General features: G+C 44.5%; 1 protein-coding gene across 1 annotated transcript in view; it reads left to right on the forward strand.

Moving 5' to 3' along the window:
• The window catches only part of COPG1 (COPI coat complex subunit gamma 1), a 569,339-nt gene that overhangs the window by 324,293 nt on the left and 223,015 nt on the right, over positions 1 to 22,031 (forward strand). The gene's annotated exons all lie outside the window — the stretch shown is intronic.

Genomic DNA, 22,031 nt, shown 5'->3' on the forward strand with positions numbered 1-22,031 from the left:
ACCAAAGGTAGTGAACCATTTTTAGGGAGAATTTTCAGTTTAGTGCTAAATTCCTCCCACCTTAGAGATCCCCAGCTCTTTTGCTGAACTTTGGGACTTTGTACTTTTAATTCTATGTGTTTCTTTTGGTTATGGAGTCTAACAAACTCCATAGGCATCGTCTTTTTACATTGTGACACATAGCACCTTCAGTGCAGTGGCACAAGGAAGTCTTAGATTTCCTAAAGGTTTAAATACCTTCGCTTGGATAAACTACTGTTTCCAAGAGCAGTAAAGTGAAATTGACTTTACTTACAATTTGTAACTTTCTAGACCAAGCACACACTATCTTACAATAGGGTGCTGCAGGGGTTACTTAGCATCCCCTTTGTCTAGTTTCTCATGTACAATTTGTATGTTACCCTTTCTACAATTAATGGCTGGTGGCAGTGGTTTACTTTTTACTAGCACTGTGTGTTTTTACCGCAGGCTGCGTTCATAGCTACAGCAAAGCACCCATGGGTGCCCATTTTGCCAAAATGTCCCGTTCTTCTTTTTTCGCCATTTCTTGTTGAAAAGGTCCTTCTTGAGATTTACTCTGCGCGCCAAACCCGGTTTGGTCCCTTTGTTTGTTTTGTCTTTGGCAGGTTCACGAGTGAAGCCCGTCTCTGGCTCCAGTATGTCTGTCAGGGGCAGGAAGTGAGAGAGGTGCCCGAAACTCCCTATGCTTAATCCCCTTGGTTACAGGAATGCACCCAAAGGTGATTGGACGGCTGGCTGTCCGCCAAGGACAGCCACCGTGCTGTGTGATTGACTGGAATGAATGGGAGAAACCTGCATAAAAGGCAAGGCTTTTTGGCTTGGAAGGCAGAGTCGACTGCTGGTCGAAGGAATCCGAAGAAGAACTTGGAAGAGAAGCCTGCTGTAACTCCTGGATCGTTGGTTTGCCCGGCGAAGCCCTGCTGCTGTGCTGAAGCTCTGAATTTGCCTCGATTAGAGAAGCCCTGCAAGGACTAAGTCTCCCCTTTAGTTGGTGGGACCAATCAACTCCAAAGTAAGCCGGTCTGGACCTCCTCTCTGAGCTGGCTGTACTACTTCTGCTGCTGGAACTGAAGTGCCAGGGAGAGAAATACCAGATTGTGTGTGTTGCTTTTAAGTCTGACCCGAGCGCCAGGAAGGTCCTCCGGAGTTCTCTGAAGCAGGACTGACCAAGCCTGAGCCACCTCAACAGATTGCTGGACCCCGGATGCGAGGAAAGTCCAGAGTGGTTTCCGAGAACCGTAGTGTTGCTGTTTGCTGTCGGGCGCTAGGAGCCTAAACACTAAAGAACCGCTGAATGGAAGTTTTCCCATTGCTGCCGCTGACCGTCCAATAAAAGAAGTAAATTAGGAAATGGTTGCAATGGAAATGCACTTCAACTATGTGCAGTATCACTCAGTCACCGCTAATACCGCGCCTGCTTAAATGAGGAAACGTTTACTTCAAACAGATCAAAAATGTAAATATGACGTGTGCGTCACCGTGCATCCGAAAACAGGAAATACATTAAAATACACATCGCCGGAAAAAAGTGCAATGCTCTCCTCCCGCGTGCCTTTCCTCATAGGGGTTTCCCAACCTTGCCTGAAGACGCCCGTAGTTGAAGAGAAAGTCGCCAAACTAATTCCTCTTCTTCGATCTCTGTGGAACGCGGCACTGCAGCTGCTTTCACACGTATTAGCGATGCAGCAAGGGAAAAATGGGAAATCGCCTAGAGGTAAACAAAATTCAGTTATAGAGTTCTGGATACATACTCTCAGTCAAAACAGCTCACACAGACCCGCGCACAGTCTAGTCAACCATTAACCCCTAGGGAACTAAAATGCCTATTTTGACAGAATTTTACTTAGCTTTTGAAATGAGAGCTTCTTTATCACAATTCAATGCTTCTTCTCTTCATGAAGACTTATATTCCTCGGATTAAACTTGACTTGTTTCTTGATGATTAAAAGTTCAGAATATTTCTCTTGAGGTCCTAGGCCAAAAAACTCGAGAGCAAACAAAAGCATGACCATCTTACATGAAAAACTAAATGAAAGGCAGTTTAGAATGTTCAGCCCGGTCCCTTGTTCTCCCATCCACCAATCATGACACCTGTTCCTTTCCTCCATCTTGGTTTGTGCTCCCACCAGCATTCTGAAACTAAAGTTAAGGCCCAAACCAACTCCTGGGAAACCTTACTGATTAACAAATAATAAAATAATAAAAACTCAATAAAGAGAAAGCGAAGCACAGAGCAGATTATTGTGTAGGATAACATATTGGTAAACTTTCCAGAGGCCTGAATTCTGCTGGTTATTTACCCAGGGACCTGACAAAATGTTTCCACACAACCATTAACCTGTGGATGTTAAAGGGCTGTTGTCACATGTTCAATTCCATACTTCTCAAAAAACAACTTGAACTCCTTAGAAACCAATTGAGTCCCATTGTCAGACAAGCAACGGGAAACCCACCCGCCAATACAAAGGCTGTAGAATCTAATAATGCTACTGTTAGGACTCCAGGGGTGTCTTGGTCCCTTTGGCAGCATTGGAGATGCTGGGGACAGATTGGAGTATCTTTTTTACTGACTCCAAGATGGCCCCTGGATGCGCCATCAACGTACTAGCTTCAGGCTGCCTTACTCCTTTGTCTCCGCCCATGGCTGCTGTGGGAAACAGTTCTGTCTCTGAAGCCCTGCTGTCCTCGCGTCACTTCGCCTCTATACGGACGCTTCGTAAGTACAAAATCTAGGCTGGGTCTCATCTGTCCTTTATCTGATTTTGTTTTCTTCCCATTCTTAGTTAGAAATCCTGTGTGGTTCCGTGACACTCGCATCGCAAGGCACCTTGTAATGCTCAGTCTTCCAGGAACGCTTCCTTGTTCCCTGGCAAATTTACGATTCCCCTTTCACACCAATCGCTAGTATATGATTACGATTACACAGATATTAATTCACAATCTTGTTTTAGATTCGAGTCTAGATTCTTACTTGCACTATTCCAAGACAAGGAAGAAAATATTCATCATTACGAACCCGAGACTTCCACTTGGAGAAGGTACGAAGTCTCACGCATAGTACACGCCGGCATTCGAAGTTCACTTACCGATTTTCATATAATCTCCATCTTCATTCTTGCAGGCTACAGATCACCCTTCCTTCATACAGTATACCGTCCAAGGTATTGCTTGTCTCAAACACGTATCCTGTCATAGCGAAAGTAGGAAACTTCCAGTCTCGTCACACACAACCATGTAGGATTCTGCGTCTTACGTTCTGTTTCCTATTTCCTTAGATAAAAGGTCTCTCACTTGCACAGAAGGACTGCACAGCACACTCATCTGAAAACCGCATGGGTACTTACCTTTTCCTCTTACTCCATAAACTCTTCTTCTTACAAAAACATACTAAGTTTCTGTTTCTGCACTTCAGGGAGCAGTTGGGATTCAGAAAAGTTCCGAGAGCAGTCAATCCACCAACACATTGAATTCAACCTCCAGCAAGAGCAACCAAAGACCATGACAGATCAAGGGTTTTCTTCCCCAGAGGGTTTCCCTTTGGGATTAGGGTTTTCCCACACTGTATGTCAGCGGGGAGAGCTCGGGTCTGTTAGGGGGGTTCTTGCAGCACATCCATTCTCCAGAGTGATCCAGGTTAGTCACTTGTGAGGTTTATTGTTCTGTGTAATCAATGGTAAAAATGAACAGCTACTGCTGCTGACCTCCTTCAACACGCACCCCTCCGGCCATTTCGATAAAAGATCCATGACAACCAAACAATAAGTGTCCTTTGCACTTCTGATGTTGAAATGGCCGAATAAATCCAGTGAAATCTTATCCGATGGAACCTTGGTAATGTACCCCACCTTCATGGGAGTTTTGTGCACCTTGAGTTCCTAGTCACCATCCACACAATCAGAGCAACCTTTGACCAGTTCTTCCACATCATTGTCAACACCTGGCCACCACAAATCAGCTCTGAGACCTTTTGTCACAGCTTCAGCTTCCAGGCGCAGGAGTGGCACAAACCAACCACCCCCACTGCAGTCTTGGTGCCTGCAAGACTAATCTTACACAAGCCTCCGAGACCCCAGCAGGGAAAGAGGGTTAGGATCTCGATAGTTTGATAGGTACAGTGCAGAGGGTAACCGGAATGAGGGCTAGGAGAGGGGGAAGTGGATAAGTAAGGGGACAAAGGGTAAACTTAACAGCAGTACATATGAGTATACACACACAACCCAAAGCATTCACTTCACAGTGGATTCACACTCAATACTAGGTAACCAGAAAGGCACTTGGCTCTGGTTGTGAGTGCTGGCTTCCTGCCTGCGCACTCTCGGGTCCGGTGTCAGGAGCAGTTCAAATGCTGCAAAGAGAGCTTGTATTAGTGATCTGCATGTTGCTTACACGTGGCTCACAAGGTACACAGTTGTACATGCATGCAGACTGGTGACACCCCCAGGGCAGATAAGTGCAGCGACATGCAACCTAGAACAACCGTAGAGTTAATACTGCTCAGGCAGCCTTAGCGATAGACCGCTGCACGTAGCAATATTATAAAGAAATAACGTGCAACTATTGTCTGCCGCACGTGGCTGAACACTAGAAGTCTCAACGTGCAGCCATAGTTTGCCGCACGTGGCTAATTTGCATGCAGCATGCAGAGAAAGCCGCTGTCTCTATGGGCGCCGTAGAGCACTTCAAATGCAGTTAGTTATGCGCAGAGCACTCTGGCAGGGGACGTGGTTGGTCCTGGCTGTGCCCCTCAATGCTCCCGGTTGTTTCATTTTTCCCCCTCTATCTCTGCGCTGCTTCCCTGATGCTGCACGTTAGGATATAAGCCTTGGTTTCGCCCCACAGATTTTGGGGTACTTATCTGGTGCGAGCGAGGGTCCGGAAAACATCTTCCTTGGGGTGTGGCCCCTTGCATGAATCCCCTTGTCAGGAGCTCCGGCCGATGCGTCTGCTCTGGTCAGATGCTTAAGCACAAGCCCCGTGCTTTTTCTATTGCACGCATGTGCACCCAGCATGGGTGTGGAAAAGTAGTTCCCGGCCCGGAGGCTGCTGGGAACTGTAGTCTGCAGGTCCTTTTTCCTGCAAAGAGGGCAGAGAGGCCTTTGATAAGGCTGGAGCCTTTTTCTTTTATTCTGATTTGTTCTTTTCTTTGTTGTCCTGTGCCTGAAGCCTGCGGAGGAGCCTTGCTCCCTTAATCCAACTCCCTCCATACACACTCCCGCACCCTGACACCTTTGGTGCTTGCCAAGCCCAAATGCCCCTTTTGGCCGAACTCCATAACAGCTCTACACATGTCCTTGGGAACTACTAACTTATGTACTCTACACAAATAGGAATCCCTGACTCATTCCTCGTCTTCCAGAAAATCTTTCACATTCTCATCACCAAACCCAAATGAATTCTTCTTTACTAGCTCAAGCACCAACTGGTAACAGGTATCAGTACCACATGCTGCATTGCAATCAACCCTCTTGATACTCTCCTGTACCAAAAAACGTTCCGCCACCGCCTCATCCTCAACAGCAGGATCACCACACAACTGGTCGCACAAGGCAGATCTGGATAGAGCATCTGCAATTACATTATTTCTCCCTGGAATATGTTCCATTTGATACTGTAGTCCCTACAAGCCACCTTTGAAGAAAATGCTTAGAGGCTTATGATCTGTGCTTATTGTAAATTTGCAGCCCCACAAATACACTTTGAATGTATTAACTGCCCATGTACAAGCCAAAGCTTATTTTTGCACAACAGAATATCGCACCTCTGCATCCTTCAAGGTTCTGGACGCAAAAGCTATAGTTAACTCATGATGGCACTCTTGCATTAATTCAGCTCCGGATTCACTGTCATCCGCATAAATCATAGTTTCCCATCCTTCTACAGAATCTGACAATACCGGGGCATTGACAATTCACTGTTTGACATTTTCACATTCTTTTGAACAAAACTCATCCCATTGAAAAATGATCCCTTTCTTGGTGAGTTTCCTCATGTTCTTTGTCTTGCCTGATAACCAATCATTAAATTTACTAAAATCCTCTGCCATATCTAGGAAGGAAGCTACACCACTCTTATTTTTCGGGCATGGCATGTCCTTGTTTGCTTGGCATGTACCATATTTTGGTTTAACTCCTTCTCAAGAAATCTCATGACCCAAATAGGTTACCTTATTCGCCCTGAAGGTACGCTTCTCCCTAGCAATTGTCAGGCTCGCGTCCTTCAACATTTCTAACATCCTACTTAGGCATCCATCATGTTCATCCACACCACAGATTAATACATCATCTTGATAGACTAACACTCCTTTCTCACTGCCCAATAACCGGTACATAAAATTCTGGAACACACTTGCCGCTGATACCAAACCAAACAGCATCCTTAATCATCTGAAGAGTCCAATCAGAGTTATGAAAGGCGTCAAGTCCATGGAGTCCTCTTGGAGCTCGATCTGATGGTAAGCCGCTCTGAGATCCAGAATGGAAAACACCTGAGCATCAGCAACACCAGTTAAAAGATCATCAATCCTAGGCAAAGGAAACCTTTCTGCCACAACATTGTTATTGGGTCTCTTAAGTCTATGCAAAGTTTCACTGACCCATTTGGTTTTCTCACGACATATGGTCTAACCCATTCAGACGACTCAAGTCTTCTCCACGATGCCTTCTTTCTCTATTTAGATGATCTCTTCTTCCACCTCTTTACGTAATGCCAAAGGCACCATTCGAAGTTTGGACGAGATTGGAATTCCCCATTTCTTTTAGTCTAATGCAGTGCACAAAACCCCTGAGACATTCTAGTCCCTTTTCAAAACACCTCTGTATGCCAATCCGCAATTTCTGAGTTTCCATTTGAGCTTCCTTGGTGCCCTCCGACACTTTGAACAGCAAGAGCTTGTTTGGGGTGGTGTGCATCCAAACGAATTGCTAGATCGGCTTGATCGTCCCATGACAATAAATCACCTCCCTTCCTTGACACATAAACTACACTCAAAGCTCTTCTCCCTTTGAATTCCAACGCCGTACTGAACTGACCCACAGTGTCGATTGGTATGTCACCGTAGGCATGAGCTTTTATTTTGGGTTCATGAAGCGTGCAGCAGCGAATTTATCTCTCAACACCTGTATGCCCACGATAGTCATCTGCCTGCTGTCCACCAACATGGATACGCCTACTCCATTTATAGAAATCATATCCTAGGGCTTACTTCTCACTCTCCCTGATACAGTTTGTATAGAATCAATAGCTACTTTTCCCGATCTTTCATATTCATCATCTTCATCTTCGTATACTTCCCTGGCTTCACCAAAGGACTTGAAATTCCTGCAACAACGAGCTACATGGCCCTTGAGTCCACACGGACACACTATGTGAATCGCCACGCAATCTCTCGTTAGCCAGGTGGCTGCTACTCCCACACCTGTAGCACTTTCTGCTCTAGAAGGTCCCCATATTCAACCCGTATTCCTGTTGTTGCAATACATGGTATTGCTTTGTATTTCTCTTACCTTCTTGTTATTTTTCCTTCCCGAAACCACCCCCTGTCTTTGAGGCACCTTTTAGTAGTCTTGTTTTACTTCTTCATCTGGAGTTGCCTTTTGACTTTCTGACTTTGTCACAGTGAAGTGCTTTAATACAACTTTCAGTGTGTTCTATGCATTTTGCAATCTCAATATCTCTTGCCAAAGTAGGATTGCGTTCTTTCCACATCTCCTCTCGTATCTTGTCATAAGTGCATTTAATCATCAGTTGATCCCGGATATGCTCTTCTTGACAGTGAGTAAATTGACACTTCACTGCCAGACCCCTCAACGATGTGATGATCTCCTCAATAGATTCACCCACCTTTTGCTTTCTGGTGACAAAATGATGACAAACCAAAATAATGTTCTCCTGTGCCTCGTAATGTTTATCGAGTTGGCAATAGTTCTCCCGTATAGGCCCATATCGCCCAACCAAGTTGGTTCCGGCAACTTCTTTAGAATGTCTTGGCCTGCAGATCCTAAACAGTGATATAATAATGCCTCATTTCTGTCATTGGAATAGTTGGATCCAAAAGCAGCTAGAACATATTTGGTGAACCCATCTCCCCAATCTGCCCATCGCACTTTGGGTTCACTTGGGGAGGACCGGAAGAAATACTGGTCCCGGTACATTCCCCATTGGTACAATTGGTTATCACGCTTAGGCTGCCTTTATTGTAAAAAATACAGTGTAAAGGGCAACTTGAACAACGGGGTTGGCGGAGCCTCTTGTGTGGTCCTTAAGTCAAACAATTATACCATGATTATACCATGTGTTCTAAGATCTGATAACGCAAGGTGCAGTTTGCTGTCTGCAGAATCTTCATTGAATTTGCATGCTAAATTACTTTGTTCACGTAAGCCAAAGTGTAACTCAACCAGATCCGGAGTTGAATGTCTTTCTTCTAGAATCATTGCCTGCTCTACAGGCGAGCAGAGCCTTTTGGCTGCCAGACACCGCTCTGTTTGCGATCGTAGTCTCTGCAACCATGTTGACGGGATAGGGCTCAAAATGGCTGCACGCACGGCGACGCATTATGGTGCTTTCCTCTACTCTGAGAGAATGTCGCAGCCGGCTGCTTGTACAGTCTCGGGAGGCATACAGTGTCAGCGTGACCTCACCCGGGAATCGCTTGCAGGTTATCACTACCGTAAGGGTGGCTTCTCACTTCCAAGTAATTGCTTTCTCAACGTGACCTGTATCTTAATTACTGGTGAGACATTTGCTTACCCGCTCCGACTCTCGGATAAGCAATGCTGTCCCCGCTTTGCCACGATCACTGTTGCCGCTGCTTCTTGAATCTTTCTATCCCACCTGCATCGCCAGTTGTTAGGTTGGGCTGTGAGCTCTTCAGAGGATCACACAGCAGAGCGATGTGTGATAAACATAAGGCTTCGTTTATTTACAGAGAATGAGCAGCATCCATAAGCAGCAGCCTCGGCCAACACAGGCAGCCAACTGACACTGACCTGAACCTGGAACCCTGCCGTGCTCCAGACCGCCCAGGTTCCAATGGTGGACAGATGGCGCAAACAACTAGAGTGGGCATCTGTGAGCTCACCGACAAATGCCTAAGTGAACATAACACTAATGGCATGATACAGACAACTTTTCCTAACAAGATGGTAACTGTACCTACTTTTTTCTCTTGCTTTCAATTGATTCTTGGTGCCTTTGTCTATAATTTACAATGGTTAAATTGTCCCTATAGTTATAAGGTATTATTTGTTACTGTGCATGAAGTGTTAGGGAGAATTCTCAGAAATGTGCTAATTCCTCTCTACCTTGGAGACTCCTAGCTCTTTTGCTGGACTTTAGGACTTTTAATTTCTAACCTGGAGAGAGTGAGACCTTTTTCCGATTCTCTCATGTATGTCTTCTGTGATTTATCCTGTTTCCTTTGACTTTGGAGTCTGACAAACTCCATAGGCATCATCTTTCTAATGTGACCCACAGCACCTTCGGTGCAGTGGCACAGGGAAGTTTCTTAGATTTCTCTTGGTGAAACTACTGTTTCCCAGAGCAGTAAAGTGGGTGGTGGAGGGGTTACTTTGTCTAGTTTCTCATGTAACATTTTTATGTTACCCTTTTTACAATTAATGGCTGGTGGCAAAGTTTTACCTTTTACTACCATTGTGTGTCTTTACTGCGGTTTGGACCCTTTGTTCGTTTGGCCTTTGGCGGGATTCACAAGTGAAGCCCGCCTCTGACTCCAGTATGTCTGGCAGGGGCAGGAAGTGAGGGAGGTGCATGAAACTCCCTGTGCTTAATTCCCTTGGTTAGAGGAATGCACCCAAAGGTGATTGGCCGGCTCGGAGGACAGCCACTCTGCTGTGTGATTGACTGGAATGAATGGGAGAAACCTGCATAAAAGGCAAGGCTTTTTGGCCTAGAAGGCAGAGTTGACCACTGGGTTAAGGAATCCGAAGAAGAACTTGGAAGAGACGCCTGCCGCAACTCCTGGACCGTTGGTTTGACCGGTGAAGCCTTCCTCCTGTGCTAACGCTCCAAATTCGTTTCGACTAGAGACTTCTCCCCTTCGGTTGGTGGGACCAATCAATCCCAAAGTGTACATGTTTGGACATCCTCTCAGAGCTGGCTGTACTACCGCCGCCGCTGCGACTGGAACCGACGTGCCAGGGAGAGGAACACCAAACGAGTGGATCACTTATAAGTCGGACCTGAGCGCCAGGAAGATCCTCTGGATTTCCCTGAAGCAGGACTGACCAAGCCTGAGCCACCTCAACAGAGTGCTGGACCCCAGAAGCGAGGAAAGTCTGAAGTGGTATCCGAGAACCGCAGTGTTGCTATTTGCTGTCAAACACGAGGAGCTGAAACCGCAAAGTGCTGCTGAATTGAAGTTTGCCCATTGCTGCCGCTGACCTTCCCATTGCAGTGCAAGAGTCCCCAGACGTTCTCACTCTTGTCCCACGACTGAGGCCCAGGAACACCAGGATCTGCAGAGCTGTACATGAACAGAAGCCAGCTGGAACTATTTCTTCTAACCAAAGGTACTGTACAGTCTAAGAGAACTTACCTCTTGTTGTGTAGCCTTACTTGCTCTCAGTTGAGACTTGTCTTGGTTGCCCTTGCAGAGTTGCTTGCAGCTTTGCCCCTCACAAGCCTCCCAGCGTGTGGCCCTTCAAGTGAATCTTATTTCTACAAACCTTTCTAAAAATATTGTGAAAGACTTTTACTTACCTGCAAAAAAGATCTTCAGCTCCCCTAGACTTTGTTCAACTAACATTGACTGTCCTAACTCTGTGCCTTTTCCTTCTCCCATAGGAAAGGGTTACATTTACTTGACATTGGAAGGTTTGAAAAGTACTTGCCTGTTCATGAATTATTTGTTAACCTTTGTTTTATTCCCCAATCTAACCTTTGCACCAAACTCAGTACTGCTAAATGCACCAGTGATAAATCAATGTCCACAGTGTCGTAGCCATTTAAGTCATCTGAGGGTGTAGGAAGTGACAGTGTGCCATCCCCAATGTGTATCATCTGATTTAGAGAAACAGTGTGTTTTGAAGTGTATTATAATTGTTACATGTTTTGCACCCTTCTTAAGAAGCCTTATATAACTGACTGTTACATTTATAATTGTTTAATCAAGAAACCTTGGATGTAAGTGTTTATTTGAATAACTGTCACTGTGAAACTCTCTGCTACAACCCGACTGCTCACGTTGACCCCTCTTGAGATGAGCCTGGCTTCTCAGCCACACTACCAACCTGTGTAGTACAGACTTAGACCAAAGGCTGGGTTCCTATTGCCAGGAAGTCAGGGTTGCTGTAGTCTTCCAAAGGATACTGCACACAATGTTGCCTAACATGAAGTCTAAATGATTGTGGATTGATGGTATTGGTTTTAGGGATCTTTGTCATAATTTCCTGCTTAAATGGTGTATTTCCCTTCTTAATACCCGACTCTTACCATATTTGTTGGGTGCTGATCGTCGGTATGTACTTCATTGTGCAGGCTAGTAGGATACTTGCCTGCCCATGGTTCTCTGCTTCTCCTCACCGCCTATTTTATATTTAGTGCTCACATGTTAGTGGGCCCACATCTAGACATTGGGGTTAGGACATTACATGTTTAGGAATTACTGTTTATGGCATGCTGGTATCCTTTTCATACTTTGTATTAATATCAATATCGTATTTGAACTGCTAGCTTTATGTTGACTTTATTTAAAGATATGTTTCAGTATATCAGAGTAGTGTATTTTCTAGTTATGTGTGTGGACTAATTGTACCTCTGTGTCACCCTACTTATCCCCACCTGAGAGTTAAGCCATGTCGCTCTGACCACGTTACCTACACTAAAGTCTGGCTTCCCTTTCTTGTCAGGTTAGTAATCCTTCCCCGTAGATCTAGTGTTGTAGCATCCTCAACAGAGTGTTTGGTGGGTAGGATTTTCATATTTAAGACACATCTTTCTGACCTGTGTCAACCCCAGAACTTTGTGCTTGGGCTTGGTAATCATTTTCCCTTGTCCCTAGGTGAGTGGGAATCTGACCCTCTCATCTAGTCTTTTACTCTTTTTATGGTGGGTGACCTCCCTATGTCTCGCCATAGTGTGTATGGAATTATAGTTCCCTTTAATCTTTGGGCTGTATGTAATTTTCTATGCCAGCACACAGCATATTAATTGCAGTGGGGCTGGGTTGCCTTTGGGCTTCCCTTTCTAATTTCTCTTACCACTTGGGTGAACTACTTTTGCCAAGAAGTAAAGTGGGATTTCCATCCCCTTTACATTTTGAATAATGAGCTAGAACATCTCACCTTATGTGAAGTGCTGGTGAGATGCACTGTATCCCCTTGCTCACTTACCTGGTAACACGTGTATTATAATTACATGTTAACTTGAATAGCTAGTGGCAGTGAAACTAATTTAATGACTTTTAGTCATGATTACTTGCACGCTGTCAAATCAGCTGCAGTAGTGCACAGGGGCGTCTCCATTCCGCTAGAATGGTGGGGTCCTTCTTTATTCGCCATTTCTCTTTTGCTTGTTGTTTCTTGGTTCTTCATCTGCCATTCTAGGTGGGAAATATCCTGGTTGAAGTTTGTCTTCATCAGGAATCCTTTATATTCTCTGCCGAGGCTCCAGAGTTTCTGTGAATTAAGGAAATGAGAGAGGAGTCCACACTCTGCAGCCTTTTGCCTTTCACCTTGCCTGAAAGGAACCAGTTCCTACTGGGGAGCTGGTTGTCCTGATTGGGCAACCAGCCGCCGCTATATGTAAATTGTAGGGAGAGTTTGCAGACGTTGTGCTGTAGTTCCTGATAAATAGTCTGATCCTGAAAGCCTCTAACAAGTCGTCCACTGGAACCAAATCCAAATTGGAAGATGAAGAAACGACGGCTGTAACCATTACATGGACCGGGGAGCCTGCTGTGTAACCAGAGCCTGAAGTAACCCCTCCTTCCAATCAACCTGGGGGTCCCGAATACAAAGACTCCTCCCCAAAGGCTAGTGAGATCCACTAGTCTCAAGAAGACCTGCAAAACAAGCAATCCCTTGAAGTGCTGTGACCTTGCTGGGCTTCTAACCGCCAATACCAGGGGACCTCGAGCCTGAGTGCAGTGCACCATCATCCGAAGTCCAAGTTCTGTTGAAACTTTGGTGGACTCCTGCTGGACCTCCATAGACACGATTCAAATCCCTGAAGTCCCCTCACCAGAGTACAGGACCGAGAGAGTGAAGAGAATCCGTTGATATTCATTATTTATCTAGCTCCTGTAAATAGGCACCAAATCCACAGAGCCGCAAGAAACTGTGAAGAGTCCTTTGTTGGAAGCCTCCCCGGTCGATTGCTGCTGCCAGTTTCCCTTCAGTGTACATTTCTTCAGTCTCCAGACCAACAACCCAAGGACTGGGTCCTGTGCTGCTGCATCCTGAAGGCATCCATCCAGAAGCTCTTCCTTTCTGCTGAGGTAATGTGTTGGATTGGGTAATACTTACTTTAAGTCTTGTGTGAATCCTGTGAGGCTGAGTGGGTGATTCATGTGGTTTGGGAGTTTGCCCATACCAGTCGCCCAGGCCTAATGCTGGACCGCATATAGGAAGCCTTCTGTGAAATCCCTAACCACTTTTCAAGTAACTCTGAATGTATACTTTGTAAAGAGCTATCCTTTGGAACTCTGACTTTCCTGCCTTGCCTAAAGCTGGCTCCTAGACAACTAGAGTCCCTCATCTTCCACTGAGAAAACCCATGCTCTAGAATAAGGGAAGAACTTTGATGATAAGGCTGTCTTGAAATCTATAACAAGTGTTGAAAGTACCTATTTGTAAATGAATTGAGTAACTTTGGTTCTTGTACAGTTACAAACTGTCCTTGAAGTTGATACGTTGCTTGTAGCTCCTTTTAAAGAGTATAGAAGTTATTGTACTAGCTTTGAATTGTCGTTCACTCCTCTAAAAAGTTATATTGTTGGCAGTGTTTTATCACTTCTAAAGTAAATGAGTGTCTTTGAGTTGCTTGTAGCCCCTTACTTATCTGTGAATGTATTAATGCCATTCTTAAAAGTATAATAGGTTACTTACTTACCTTGAATAGCTTTGCCATTCTAAAAGTGTATAATTGGGTTATGCTTTGCCTGAACTGCTTTAGAGCACTTCTAAAATAGTCATAACGTTCCTACTTACCTTAGAACTGTATATTACACTTCTGAAACGTATCATTGGTTAAAATGTCTGTGCCTGTATTAGTAATAGTGTAAAGGTTTATGTACCAATAGGTTATACTGATCTTAAATAGCTGCTGCTCTTCTTAAACTGCAATACGGGGTTGCTTTCCATGAATTGCTTAGTGCACTTCTAAAATAGTTTACTGTGTGTATATGTATCCTTGAGTAGGTTAACGCCCCTCCAAAAAGTTACTTTACTAGCGCTGAGCTGTGTTCTTAAAAGTAATACTGGTGGTGTAACTGTATCCATTCCAAATAGAAGAAAGTTACATATGTTGCAAAATACGGGTAAGTAGTGTTGTTAAAGCTAGGTGATTCTGAAATTGAATAACACTATGTTATGACCAATAGGGTCAATTGCCCTTGAAATACTTATTGTAATTCAAAAGTAACTACCTGGTCTTATTCCCCTATAATAGCATATTGCCTTTCTGAATGTTATAAATGTAGGTTTCACCCACCTTCAACTGCTTATTGCTATTCTTAATAGGGTTTACTTTGGTTTGTATAACATAAGTATTGAGTTGTTTTTTATAAATATGTTTATAACTTATGTGAATAGTTCTTACTTTTCAAGATTTATCTTGGCCTTCTGTATTTAAAATAAACCATTAGGTTTATAATGCTTGTTGTATCAGTGTTTCTTTGAACCATATCTATGCTAAAATTTCTTTGTACTGACCTATAGCCCTCTCTCCTTCCTAAGATAAGCCTGACTGCTCTGTCTACACTACTGAATGTTCTCATGTGATACAGCCTTACACTAAGAGTGGAGTGTTGTACTGCTACAGATATGGTTGTATGAAGCCCCTAGTTGGACTTTAGAAAAACTGTCCTAACAGTGTTTCAAAACCTACCTCCACAGTATCCATGCTTGGAGAAGATTAATTGTGCAAAAGGTGTCTTAGGGAGACAATTACATTAAGCCTTCATTTAACCGCTCTTTCTAAATACTGAAATCCTTAGTGCATCCAGCTGTATAATTGGAAATATACAAATCTTTGATATGATATGATAGGTTATTTATAACACCCTTAATACCCAGAGCTTCCTAAGCGTGGACCCGGGGATCAAACCTGAGTTGCTCCGTGTTGTCTTACTTCCAAGACGAGCATGTTGCCCCTGAGCTGTCCTCCCTTTTGATGTGACCTAGATCAGAGAGATGCAGCATGCTGTTGCATTGAAGAAACCCAACAAGGGTCCATCTGCCAACAAACCAGGCCAACATTCTGGATGCAAATTTAAATTGTTCCATTTGCAAAAAGTGGCTGTCAGTGCTATACCGCTTTTACTCTAGACCCTTACTTCATCTGAGGATTAGGAGGATAGTCTTCACACTCTTAAGACCAAAGATTTTACGGCAGAGGAGGTCCCTACTCATTGCTAAATTCATGAACCTCCCTTTTCCCTTTGGAACTGTTCCCCGTACCTTTTAAAATATCAGTTTATAATCCTGAGGTGACTTCATTCACAAGGACAGCAATGGCATTTATATATCACACTAGATACTTAGCAGATTATGAAGTTGCAGAAAGTAAAGGTTTAAGGAAGGAAAAAGGTTAAACAGGTTTTCAGTATATGTGAGGACACTTAAACCTAGACAAGCCTTTCCCAGCAATAAATCTAAAAAAGTTACCACATATGAGGGACAGAAATACCAGTCAATGGGCTAGAAGAGGCTGCAGGGAGCCGGGACAGCTAAAGTCAATTGGAACATAGTCTATGTAGCTGAGGTACTTCTTAGATATAAAGTTTGTAGGGTCCCAAGCTGTGAAGCCTGTGAAAAGCAGAGTTGGAAGGTAAGCGACTGCAATCCCAACTGAGAAGAGCACAGCTAAAAAGACAGTTAGTTAAGTACCCCAAGTCTAAACCGTACCTCTGGTTAGAAAAAGAGTGGGCTAGCTGGATTCTGTCTTGTTGCAGCGATGCAGACCCTGGGTTCCTGAGCCTCAGTCGTAGGGACAAGAGGGAGGACGTCTGGAGGGCTCCTGCGGTGGCAATTTGGAGGTCGTCGGCAGCTATGGGCTTTTTCCGGTTCAGCTGCAGTTTGTGGTTTCAGTACTCTGTAAACAGCACCGTCGCGGATCTCGGATACCAGTTGGGCTTCCTTCACTCCTTGGGCCCTGCACTCTGGTGAGGCGACTCGAGCTTTGGTTGTCTTGCTTCTGGAGGATCCTTAGGAGACTCCTGGAGGGTTTTCAGATGTTGCACTTAACTATGGATTTCTTGACCCCTGGCACTTGGTTCTTGCAGCAGAAGTAGTACAGCCAATCACGGAAGATGGTACAGTGGAGTTTGTTTTGGGGTTAGTTGGTCCCACTAATCCAAGGGAAGAAGTCATCCCTTCCGGAGCTTCTCTGTCGAATTGAAAAAGGAGTATCAGCACAGCAGCAGGGCTTCACCGGGCAATTCAAAGGTCCAGGAGGATGCAGCAAGCTTCGTTTATGGGTTTCTTCGTCCAGTGTTTCTCCTAGTGGTTAACTCTGCCTCTATTCCCAAAACCCTCTCCTTTTAAGTGGGTTTCTCCCATCCATGCAGAGTCTGGGCTGTCAATCACACAGCAGGGCGGCAGTCCTGAAAGCAGAGGCAGCCAGCCAATCAAGACTGGTTGCTTTCAGGCACTCCTAGAGACAAAGGACAGGGGACTTTCGGGAACCTCCCTCACATCCTGTCTTTCTAGACACACTGGAGCCAGATGCAAGCTTCAGGGCTGAAGCCCGCCAAAGGCAAAACTAACAAAGTGCTCAAACCTGGCTCAACGCACAGAATAAAACCCAAGAAAGACATAAAAATGGTCACACATGGGTGCTGTACTGAATCTGAGGGTTCAGCCAGCGATAGAAAAACACAATGGTAGGAAAATTAAACCACTGCCACCAGCCATTTAAAGTAGGGAAGGTAACATAAACAATGTTACTTGATAATGTTACTTGAAAATGTAGGATAAGGAGCTACTGGGGTTTTCACATACGATGGGGTGTGCTGGACCTACAAAGAGAAAAGGTAAGTAAAGTCAATTTCACTTTACTATTTTTGGTAGTTCACACAATGAAAGGTATTCAAACCTTATGAGAAATCTAGAGGATTTCTTTGTGACACTGCACTGAAGGTGCTGTGTGTCACCATACAAAAAGTAGATGCCTATGGAATTTGTCAGACTCCAAAAACAGTAACACATAATCCAGATCAGGTTGAAACACATGAGGGAGTGAGAAAAGGGTCTCACTCACTCACTCCAGGGTTAAAATTAAAAAGTCCTGAAGTACAGCAAAAGAGCTTGGGGTCTGTAAGATCGAAGGGAATTAGCCCAGAAATGAGAATTCTCCCTAACAACTGGCAACACTTACTTCATTATCCAGTCTGATGTGGTGCTCAGATGAGACACTTTTTTATACCATTTAAAGCCACCCATGAACCTCCTTAAGATTTGCTGGGGCCTGTCTTTGTGTTGAGGTTTATGCACATCATGTGTTTCATCTGTCCACAATAGATCTTTAAAACTGTCAGAAGGTTTGGATACATTACGCCCTTTCATAGGAGCCAGTGGGCTTAGGATGAGCTATGCAGTCACTGAATTCCTGCTGCTACGATAAACTATCTCTTGGGTTTGTTGCTTGCCTGCTCCCTCATAGCCTTTTGTTCTTCTTTGAGAAAAATATGGTCTATGAAAACAAGATCAAGAAAAAGTGGGTCCTTTGAGATGCCGATATTGGTCTTGTTTCCCATATTGGGTTATGGTGGACCTCTGCTTCTACAGAACGTTTCATCTAGAGAGTTGGTCCCATGATTTCCCTTAAGGAGACGGTTTGTAACCTCGATTTAGGGACCATCCTCTATACTAGACTCTCAATTTGTCAGATGCAGTGACTGCAGAAGGTGATTGGACATTTCTTTGACCTACTAGGTCAAAGCCTCGGCACTACCAGAACAAGGTTATACTCAAGTTAGCACCAAACACACACACGAAAAAGGAAGGATATTTGACTGGGTTGTGGTTACAAATTGCACCATCACCCTACCTGATCCGACTCCTCTAGTATGGTCAGACCACCATCTTATCACCTTTGAATTGCATATCAACAACCTGGAAAAGAAAGAGCCCATTATTGCTCCCCCTTGCCTCACAAGGAATAAACGCAACATCACAGCAGACGCTCTAGTTCCTTTGGTAGCCCCCCTACTCAATGCCCTACAGGACACCAATGATCCTAACAAGATAATTAACATCTATAATGAGACCATGACTAAAGCCATTGATACTATTGCTCCACTAAAGCTACGCAAAAGTAGACCCATAGCCCACCTTAACTCGTGGTTCACTCCAGAGCTAAAAATACTCCGCACTGAAAAAAGATAATGGGAATCACGTTGGAAATCATCCCCTACACTGGAAAATAAAACTAACCTTGCCATCATTACTGCTACCTACAAAAATAAGATAATCCAGGCCAAAAAAGAAACCTATAATGACAGAATAGCTCAAGCCAGTTCCAGTACTAAAGAATTATTTAACATCATAAGAGAACTAGAGAACCCCAACCCACCGCCAGACACATGCACTAAGGACAAAGCCTGGTGCACCAGCATCCAAAATGCCCTCTCTAACAAAATTAAAGGTCTGCAGACCAAAATAGCTGACAAAAGATCCCAACTAACAGTCACTACACCAGCACCCACAACCACCCCTCACACTAACTCAGGTTTCACGTTAAAAAAAGTCACCATTCCTGAAGTCCACAAAATCATTGCGTCTGTTAAACCATCTAACTGTAAGGGCGATAGTTGCCCAGCTCAGATTATAAAAGATGCAGCTAGAGACCTTGCCCCATTCATTACTAAACTTGTAAACTCCTTCTTCTCGAACAAATCCGTCCCGAGTAACCTCAAACAGTCCTGGGTTCTACCACTACTGAAAAAACAGACCCTAGACCCGGCTATACCCACCAACTACAGGCCAATTACGACAGTCCCCTTTCTACTGAAAATTCTGGACAGAATCGCCTACTTGCGAATACAAGACTATCTTGAAGCTCACAAATTACTCGGTACCCGTCAATCTGGCTTCAGACCTCGGCATGGAACAGAAACTGCACTTGTCGACCTTAAAAGCCAGATTGATGAATTGAAAGACAAGGGAAAGATGGCCATCATACTTCTACTCGACCTCCATGTGGCTTTTGATTTGGTGGATCACTCTATACTTTGCAACCACTTATACTCTGCGGACCACTTCTCTAGCTCTGCAGTTGCCTGGATCCAATCTTTCCTCGCTAGCAGAACTATGCGCGTTTTCTCACCGTCGCCAGCTGCTGAACCCTTCTCCATCACCTGCAGAGTCCCCCAAGGATCCTGCGTCTCGCCCACTTTGTACAACATTTTTACAAAGCCACTATTCGACAAACTGGACCATTTGGGTGTCACCTACACAAATTATGCAGACGACACCCAGATACTCCTACCCCTCTCAGGAACCTATGATACAGACGCTGCACGGATTAACGAATTCTACATCATCATTCAGGCATGGATGGCCACACATGGCCTCTGCCTGAATGATAAGACAGAACTACTCCTAGTCGGATCATCTAATAACCTTCTCAAAGTAAGTCCTCACTACACAAATATCGTTATCGATGGGAACAGTATACCCATAGCCAAACATGTAAAAACTTTAGGTTTTTACCTCGATGCCCAGGCTAACCTAACCAAGCAGATCAACTGGACCTCTTCGGCCACAGCCTACACTGACAAGTTGATCAGAGCCTGTAGACCTGTACTATCCCCCACCAGTTGCCTTACTCTGGCGAGAGCGCTCATACAATCCAAACTGGATTATTGCAACAGCCTTTATCTAGGAGCAAACCAGTCCATTTTAAATAAACTACAGATTATGCAAAACAACGCGCTTAGAGCAGCGTTGAATATTCCTAAAAGAGAGCACATCTCAGAAATTAGAAGACAACACAGGTGGCTCTCTATACATGACAAAATTGCCCTAAAACTATCTGCCTCACACACAAAGCGATTAACTTCCAAGCCCCCCCATATCTCACATACAAGTTCACTTGGAAGGTATCCAATAGATTCACCAGATCATCTAACACGCCATCCCTGGTGGTGCCTAGATACAGCCTAAAAAGAGCCAGAGGTTCTAGATTCCCGGTATTAGCCGCCCAGCTTTGGAACTCTCTCCCAAAGAACATCCAAACCATTCAAACCTTCAACAATTTCAGAAGCCATGTTATCACTTTGATTCTTAACAAAACACAAAACAGTAGCTCTTGATACCATTAATAGCTAGATGATCTGCTCAACTAGTATACGTGTCACCCATCCTATACTACTGCTATGACCCAATGTATAATATGTATGTTTATGTATATATGTACCACTGTAATTTTACAAACTGTATTAATGCCTTTCAACTACCTATACTATACCATGTAATCACTTCCACCCTCAAGCGCCCAATTACCTCTGGGTCAAGTGCGCAATATAAATAAAATAAACAAACAAACAAAATTTTGCCCTGGTGTTCTTGCCCTGACACTGATAGGGGACCTCCTTCCTGCAATGCACAATGAGGTGGCCACGGAAATAGTGATATAGTGCACAGGTGACCATTTAAAGCATCCCACATAGACAGCAAGCTAGGTCCAACTACGAGGAGCAGCTGTATGGACACGAGTCATGATGTCCGATGATGGATTTAGGATGAGCAGCACGCAATGCCAGCTCTGGGACAGGTACTGCAGGCCATCACTTAGAATGAGAGAATCTTAGTTCAAGGATTCTATGTGATATTTCCGCATATTGAAGACCGAATCGATTTTGTGCAGCCCTCAAAATTCCGAAATATCACATTACATGATCCCCAAACCACCACCCGTTCCTTCTCCACTTCCCTCCCCTACCCCTCTCACACTGGTAAATCTTTTGTCATTCAGGTTTTTGTTTTAGCCCCCAAGCCCCTCTTACCTCCCTCTCCTCCACCCTTCCTTGCCAAAAGCCTTTCTCACCAGACACACTAACAGACATTCAAACACGCACATACTTCGTTACCTTAATCCCTGCCCCCCTTCCCAAAACATTACACACCCCTTCCACCCCCACATAAACAAAACACTTACATTGGCCCCAGCGACTTCCCACTTCTGGCTCTGCCGTGCCTGTCAGCCTCCGCACACCCTCATGTGCTTTGCATCAGCTGGCAGTTCGATTTAGAAAGACTGCTCGGAGCAGTCTTTCTAAATCGGTTCTTGAAGTAATCCATTTCTTAACTTAGTACCCTGTTCAAGTTGTTTCAGGGTATCACCAGCAAACTGGGGAGGTTGGTGAACTGATTGTGCCTGGTGGTTCAAAGCAGGCAATCCCCAAAGTGAGGTTTCCCTGATTGAACTGAGAGAGACCTTGGCTTCCAGTAGTGCAGGACGGCAGCACAAAAGCATCCAAAATAGTCTGTAGTGCCCTCCTGGGTTATCCCAGCTTCTGTTGGAAAATGTTCCAGTGGTTGACTGAAGAATGGTGCAATATTCCCATCTGATGTTCACATGTGCAGGGTTTAACATTCCTCTAGCCTTATTTTTGCTTCAATGCATCATTTATATATTTGGCAGCCACTCAGTCCAGAATGGCCAGTGAACTTCCATTTATGACATCAAACTTCCAAGGATAATGATGAGGGAATCTGGCAGCGCCCCTACCCAGCTCAACCTGGATCCTATTCATACATTCTCCTTGTGGGCTCTGTTCGGAGACTTCAACTGTGAATTACTATATATGGTAAATTCTACCGACGGTC

This window comes from Ambystoma mexicanum, chromosome 2p, assembly GCF_040938575.1.
Source record: "Ambystoma mexicanum isolate Mex_15411 chromosome 2p, UKY_AmexF1_1, whole genome shotgun sequence".
NCBI classification, from domain to species: Eukaryota; Metazoa; Chordata; class Amphibia; order Caudata; family Ambystomatidae; genus Ambystoma; species Ambystoma mexicanum.